Raw genomic sequence first — 9071 nt, forward strand, 5'->3', positions numbered from 1 at the left:
GATCACTTCATCGAGGGGAACAACAAGAGAAACAATTGTAATAACCACATGGAGTTCATCATCCGTCAGTGGTCAGATCACTCTAGGTTTGCTATTTTTGCTTTAATCCATTTGTAAAGAATAGTTTTGATGAAGAATATAGAGAACATAGTTTAAATCTTTAAAGCCAATGATTCATCTGTATACACTAAACTCAAATTCAATCACTTTTATCTTATTGGAACTATCTTTAGACAAGATTTAAAGCTCATTGACAACAAAGGGATGGTTCCATTTTGTAGAAACTTGGTGAATATATATGTATATGGTTCTCGAGTGTGATTTGTATCTTTGTTTGATGTAATATATGTAATTTATATTTTTGTATTGTTAAATTTGGATTATATACTAATTTATTTAAATTTGATATAAATATATTATAAATATGATTAAGTACCTTTGATAAGATTCTCTAGTGGAAGGATAATTTTATTTAAATTTGTTAATGGATTGATTTGATTAGTTTAATATTAATTATATTATTATTTTAATTTTAAGTACCCTTTGATAGTTACTCTAGTGAAGATGGTTATACGTTTAGTTTAATCTAAGGTAGGCTATGAAAAAAAACATTTACTATAATAAATGAAACCTTTGTTAAGATTTTGTTAAAAAGAATACAATATGAGAATCTAGATTCATTTGATGAGACACTCATCAGAAAACTAATCGATGCTGTGCACTCTATGTTATTTAGTATTATCAAATAAATATATATATAATGATTACGAGCTAGTTGTTATAAAAAATAAAACAAACTAAAAAAAAGAGTGATTTGACTTGCATATTTATGGTTTGATTGATGATATCTCTCATTGTTATTTGGGGCATTTATAAACGCAGTGGCATTCTTCGTAATGTGGCGGTGGCAAGTTTGGTGGCCTTCTCTTATCTTCACGAGCTCTCCTTGTTCTATTGACATCTAGCTTGCAAGTACCGATCCCACTAGGGTGTTTACTCTTACATTGAGGGACACACCTTTCAATGATACAAGTTGATGAATCTATCGTACTTTTTGCCTGCTTTTGTTTATTTGGTAGAACTTCAAAACACAATTTCTCCCCCACCGTTTCCATTACCATCACCCCTACTCAAGTTAATATTTAAGACATCAAATATAAGTTGACAGTTATTATTTGGAACTAAGTTGAAATATTATTCTTACTAGTACTTTAGCTGAGGGGTTTGAAATGCATCAACTGATACTTGAAACTATTAAAACTGATCGGCCATTGTTAAAATTGATTGGCCAATACTTGAAGGGTTAATTAGTTTTATACAAATCTTTAGAAAAAAATAACTTTACACGATCCGAGCATGTGTCAAGTCTATCAATCATATGTTGACACTAAGCACACAAAAAAAGAAACTATTAACTTTTTTTTTCTCCTTAACCAATTAGAAATAATAGTTTCTATAAAAACATATCTATTGAATGTGAATTAACTTTTTTTCTCCTTAACCAATTAGAAATAATAGTTTCTATAAAAACTATTAACTTTTTTTTTTTTTTGTTAAAAAAAGGAAACGATGAAAGAAGCAAAAAATATTTAAAACCTTACCAATCTAAGAATCGAACCCATTACCACCTACACACAAATGCTTATTAAATACCAACTGTGCCAACTATTAACTTTTTTATTATAGCAGAGTATCTAGGTTAACGTTATCTAGTAGTTTAAAAATTATTTTTACCATATCTGAAGTTGTATACTATGTATTAACTGGGGGATGCCAAAACAAAATGCACTATAAATTGAAGGTGAATTAACATATTTTTTTTTTTAATGATAAGAAAGAACATAAATTAAAAATGTTGTAAAACGTAAAAATACGTACACACCTATAGCAAGGATGGTGATGAAGATAGTTAGAGAGGTGACCGAGTATTGATTCGGTTTACTCATTCTCATGATGCTATACGAATGAATTGATGATCTTTTAAAACTTGTTTAGAAAAAAGAAGAAAGTTTACGAGTACTTATAACCAAAGTTTCATAAGTCTATTTTTAGTACATGGTAACTCTTACACCTCATTAGATTTTCGTCATAAAGACATGGTTCTCCATTGATTCTATAAATATGTTATTACTAATTTATTTATGTTTCGCTTATCTAATGGAGTAGTAGTATGTGTAAAATTTAGAATCACACAATTATTTCTGTTATCTATACCATTATGTTAAACAAAATAAAACTCGTTAATTGGTGATTATATTCAATCAAGGTATTAAAGATACGACGTTTTCAACGTCGAATACAATAAAACTCTTTAAAGATGTGTTCTGTGATTTATACTTTCTTAAAACAAACCTTTCACTTTGACAAGGACTTGTTCGGTGGTACGAATCTTTTACATAATGTCAGATTAATTCTCCTCACCTTTGTTGTCTCGCTCTGACACTTTCCTTAGATGGGCTTCAGGTTGGTGTTCAAATCTCCGTCAGTGGTTACATTTGGTGACTCTTCCCAAGTTCACCTTCATAATATTCAACTATCATCTCCGCACAACCCAAACAAGCACGGAAAGAAAATTAACAATGTGGTTTTCTATTGAATATCCAACAAATGATGATCTATTAGAAATCCTGAAGGTCACTAAGTATTCGAGAAACAATTAATTTATCGGAAATTCTGATGATTTGCCGACGAAAATATGTTGTTCCAACGAAAGTTCGGATCGAATCTGTCAAAAAATTTGGCGGTCAAACTTTTGAATTTGCAAATGAAAGCATTATTGACTTTTTATTTAAAAGCATACAATATACAAATTTAAACTCATGTAACAATACACTAACAAAAACTTACAAAACTTCGACAGAAATGAATATGTCATGTACCTACTAAGTATTGTATATATAACAAGTATTACGATTCTTGAGAAAGAAAAAAAAACATTGTGATGGTTTCGATATCCCTCTCATGGTTTTATGAGCATTTATAGACGCAGTGGCATTCTTGTTTCAGTTTCCAAAGTTGTACTTTCCCTTGATTGGGCCTTGGCTTGCAAGTACCTATCCCGCTGGGGTCTCTCCTCTTACATTGAATGGCACACCATTGACGGACACATGTTAATGAACTCAAAGATACCCCAAATGTATTTGGTAGTACTTCAAAACACAATTTCTTCCCCATGGTTTCCTTCACCATCACCCCTATAAACATTAAAATCTCAGTTTCTGTTTCTAAGAGCATGTCCAATGCTTGTATCTTAGGTTGTTTCTTAGTAATAATAGATCAAAATTAATTAAATCATTAATGATAATTTAGGTAAGATATATATCTTAGTTAAGGATATTACATGTACACATGTATATAGTTGATTGTTGGAATAACAATAATCAATAGTATTTGTAAAACACTCTCAAGTTTCTCTTCAAATGCGTTGAATTTCGTAATTTAGAAATGGATTTGTTAGCAGTTGATGATCGTGACATATTTTCAATCAGTTTCATAAGATTTAGCATGTTATGTTTTCGGCAAACACCATATTCTCTTATGTTTATAGTTGATATAGTTGAATTATTTTTAATGCCAAATAATATGTCTTTGAATATTAATTATATCTTATATAATATAACAAGGTTTTTTCTAATTTTTCACCACGTTAAGACATTTGGCGCTCTCTGTTGATGACATGTGTCATTCTTTATTTTAAATTAATTCTTTTCATTTATATTTTTAACTAAAACATTTATGTCAATCTTAATTCCAAATAACCATATAATTAAGAAAAAAATAAAATAAAATTATTCTGAAAAAATTATTATGAGTAAAATTATTAATTGGGATCCAAAATTCATTTCTGTAAAGCAAAATATATAACTAAAGTTTTATAACAAAATCACATATTGCATATGATATATCACACATATATATATATATATATATATGTATATGATTTACTATCACATAATTAAAACATCTATTTTACATAGTTTTCTTACATTTTATTTAAATTTTCATCCATCATATTTATTTTATTATAAAATACTCTGTTATTTTTTTCACTTTGATGGAAGAAACTTAAATAAAATGTATGCAAATTGAGTAAAATAGATGTTTTAATTATTTGATAGTAAATCAACAATTGTGGGAGTTAATTCTTATCAATTTTGTGTTGAATAAAATTGAGTAGAGAAATATAGTAAATGCAAATTTATATAATTTCAGTTCTTATATTAAAGTGTGAGTTAAATGTAGTAAATGCAAATTTATCTAATTAATTGTCTTTTAATTGAATATATATTTATCAGTTTTAAAATTAAAGTGAGAGATAAATATATATGATCAATTGTGTTTTATTTGTGGTTTGTTTCACTATCTTCTTATTGGTCTATTTTTCTATAAATTTAATTATGTTTTCAACTAAACCAAAAATAAAACACATTTAGGTATATATACATTAAACTCACACTTTAATATAAAACTAAAGAAAAAAATATTTGAATTAAGCCATAAATAAAAAATATTTGATCATCTATATTTATATTCAATTAAAACACAATCAATTATATACATTTAACTCACACTTTAATATAAAAACTGAAATAATATAAATTTGCATTCACTATATTTTCTACTCAATTTTAGTCAACACTCAATAAATTAGAATTAACTCCCAGAATTGTTTCTTCTAATTGTAACTCTCACCACTTCTCATCTTATAAATACTCATTTTCTCATTCTCTCATCCCCCTCCTCTTCCACTTTATCTCAAATCTTCTATAATTGACTCCCAGAATTGTTTTCTGTTTTTTTTTTTGTTGGTTGTTTGTTGTTGTATGAGTTGAAAAATATATTTAATTTGCATTGTACAAGTTTAATCTAAATTTTAATTTTAGGCACTATATGATATATATTTACATTGTTTTATATGACACTATTTCATCTATATTGTCTATTTTAGATTACCATCTTATAATTAATCTCTCTCTCTCTCTCTCTCTCTCATTCTCTTTCACTACATTCATGTATCTTAAATACTTTTCTATTTTTGTGTTGGTATATGGATTGAAAATCAATAAAAGTATCATTTTAAGAATTTGATCTTAATTTATTTTAAAAACTATGATATATATCAAACATAGTTTCAATTTTTATTTCTAATGCCTTATTATACATACTTTTCATACTTATGAGTATGAATGAAGAAAGTATGATATAACACATATGTAAAGTAATCATATAATTACGTAAAAATTAAAATAAAATTATTATGAAAAAATAATTAGGAGTAAAATTATTAATTGGAATCCAAAATTCATTTGTGTAAAGCAAAAGATATAACTAAAGTTCTTTTTCCTATAAATATAACTTGACATCTACTTCTGAATCCAATTTTTAATATCTAAAGTTCTTTTGCCAAAAAAAAAATTATTTTATAATAAAATTTCATATTCCATATGATATAAAATCACATATATATGTATATATATATATATGTATATATGATTTACTATCACATAATTAAAACATCTATTTTACATAATTTTTTACATTTTATTTAAATCCTATTACATTTTATGAAATAGTGAACTTCACTAAAATATTATTAAATTATAATATTTAATAAGGTATGAGTTATTCACTAATATCATATCCACTCTACACTCTACACTAATATCATATTTAATCATTTGTTATAAATAATAGTCTTTCTTTTCATAACATTATAAATATCTAACCCAAGTTAGATTTTCCTAGAGAGACCGAACATAAATTCGATTATTTAAGAGCAATTCATGATTGTTGTCATGTACATATAATAGATAGATAAATCCGTTCATCTTCTTTGTTGATGTAAACATGTGATGCCTTTTTAATATAAATTCATTTCTTTAGCTTTTATAGTTATGTAAATCTGTATGTTTGTTCTTAAATAGTTTCAATATTAGTTTTATTCTTGAACAAATTCTACATAAAATAATTCTTAATATATAAAAAGGATCTCATCTACGTATATGTGAGATTCTTTTCCAATCAATTAGAATGAAAAATATCAAAGTTCTTTTTTCAGATAATCTTCATATGTTCATTTGGCTTTTGCTTTATCTTTTTAGTGTTTACATAATTATAGATTAAAAGCTCTTATATCTCAGGTGAAATATTTTCTAAATTGAAATTTTTTTCTAAGTAAGGTCTAAAAAATCATATATCTTAGGTGAAATATTTTAAATTAATATTTTGCAAAGTTTAACTTGATCTTTTTTAAAATTCAATTTACTTCTAGCAATAAACCAATACTCATAAATTATGTGAGTTTTGTTTACTTTTAATATTAACAATGTACACTCAAAAAATTAACATCAAATTACAATTGCCTACTATATTACGTATGTGCTAATTTGTATTATTTCGTTTTGATCTCATTCGATTTCATATTTTTCAAATATATATTTTATTTACTTTTACTGTTTATAATGTACACGAATATGTTTTATATTAACAAATACTTATAAACAATATATATTTGAATGTAGTTTTTAATTTATATTTCAAATTAATATTTTTCATATATAACCCATGCATCGCGTGGGTAACTTTCTAGTTGATAATAAATAAAGCATTGAAACATTTGTAAACATACATACAAACCTATTGTGAAGATGGTGAAGATAGTTAGAATGGTGGCCGAGAGTTGATTGGGTTTACTCCTCATAATATATGGTATGAACGAATTGAATTGATGATGTTTTATTTGTTCAAAAACAAAATGAAAAAAGTTACAAGTATTTTTATAACAAAAGTTTCGTATGTCTATTTTTAGAACATCGTAAGTCTCACACACCTCCTTAAATTTTTGTCATAAAGACATGGCTCTCCACTTATTCTATTCTTTTTTGCTTGTCTAACTAAGTACGTGAAAGTTTTAGAATCACACAACTATTTCTCTTAACCGCACCATTAAATCTAAAATATAAGTGTGACAGTATAAATCTTTAATATCGGCATGGAATTCAATCAAGAAAAAAAATTAAGCAATTTAAAACGAGCTAAACAGGATAAAACAATCAACATTGGAGATTTTTTAAATTGGTGATTCACATTGTCTCACATAATAACTTGGTGTTTCAAGAATCTGAATTTCCGTTTGCTTCACGATATATGAATGTTTACGAGTATGTCTACGTTAAATAATGAAATTGAATGATACAAGGAATGAAGGAAATATCAGATTCGTAAAAAGAATTTGATCTCATGCAAGTCCACATATCGTGAAGAAAACGTAAAGTCGAAGCTCAAGTTTATCCGTTTGGTGCTTTAATTTGGAAAGTAATTTACTCTTTGGTTAAGATTATTTGGAACATGGAGAAAACATATACGTTAGAACAAAAATTCACAATCTTGAATCACATAAGTTCATAATTTACAAACAAAGTCGATGAATATATTAGGAATACAAACAAAACTTTCAGATGGTTTTGTAAAATAACAATGATGGGTAAACAAATATTTAAATACGTACACTTGATACAACATGAGAATTGTTCACTCTCTCTACCGAGCCGTAGGATTTGCTTCAGTGTCAAATGTCATGCTCACTTCGATGGAACTCTACGAATTCATCTCTTAGCTATCTCCTCCCCTCAAGTTTTCTGCTGCCAAAAACTCTCTAAGTTCAAAAGCAAAAGAAGTCATTGTTGGTCTATTTATCGAAGAAGGGTTAAGACACAACATTGCTATTTCGACAACTATCCATACTGAAACCGAGTACTAATCTCCATAGAGACGCCCACACAATTATGGTACAATGGTAAGAGAGAAGTAGGGAAATATTAGAAGGAGCTAGCCCATGTTCAATCCACTTTTAAACAAAAATCAAAATTATTTGGGAGGACTGGTTTATCTGTTAATTAGAAATATAGGCGGCCTGGCAATCCCTGACATTAGTCGAGAAGCATTGCAAAATCGGGATACACAGTATGATGGTCCTTCAGGAGTAGTCCACTCTACGCATCTTAGTGTGTTTCTAATTCGGCTGACCATAGAGTGTATCAATGAAAAAAGATCACCATGGAGACTTTAGACTTGGATCCATAATACTCTTGATGTTCCCTTTTGTAAGCATTGTCCCACCCATTCTGCCATATATGTGTTGCTTCAATCATTGGTTGGTTTGTAATAATCTCCAATATTATAATTCCAAAACTGTAGACATCGCTATTTTCAGTCGACCAATTTGTCCAGTATATCATTAACGAAATTAAAAATTTTACTTAAAATCTTTACAGAAAAAAAAAGAGTAATGTTTAGTACACTTTCACTAGGATCGAACCCCTGCTACAGCGCGGTTGATTGTTTTAAATTTTGCATATTTTTAATCTAAATTGTTTGGGAGATATTCAATTTTCTTATTGGTTATGTTAGTAATTCCCAAATTAATTAGTTTACCATATAAGTGATTTTTCGAAGTAGTTAGTAATGTGTATAAAACAGTGAAAACATACGTACTCGTTTTATATTATCTGGAACGTCGTAGGTTATTGTTAATTTTTTATATAAAAAATTGTCCACATTTACCACTTATTTATTTTATGTCCAGATATTTAATTATATGGAAAATGTTAGGCCACGGTTTTATTCATTTTTTTTGTTTTGGAAAAGTGGGATTTCGAAAGGCTTGTATTGTTAACTGATCTGTTAATATCAATGTTTCCTAATTTGCATGAACGTAATTTTAAAAGAGGAAAATTGTGGGGCCAAAAATTTTGTGATGGCCCAATTTGCTAAACAACCAACGATATTTCTGTATTATGTGAAGGCCCATTCTCATTTTAGGCGTTTCTTTGTAGTCGAATGTGTGGAGATCCGATTTTAATTTACGGGTTAATTAATGACATTGACCCAACCCAATCCCTCGTCTTTTCCAATTACTGTATAACTTTCACGAACCGAAATCCATTGTTGTTTTCCTTGGAAGCTTAACCGAACATTTGGGGGTATTTCTTGGAATTTGAGAAGTTGTACTTCTGAATTACTATATAGGGGATAGATAAGTGGTGATACTTACTCGGGATCAAGGTACCCAA

The sequence above is a fragment of the Capsella rubella genome, unplaced genomic scaffold, assembly GCF_000375325.1.
Source record: "Capsella rubella cultivar Monte Gargano unplaced genomic scaffold, Caprub1_0 scaffold_1, whole genome shotgun sequence".
Lineage (NCBI taxonomy): Eukaryota > Viridiplantae > Streptophyta > Magnoliopsida > Brassicales > Brassicaceae > Capsella > Capsella rubella.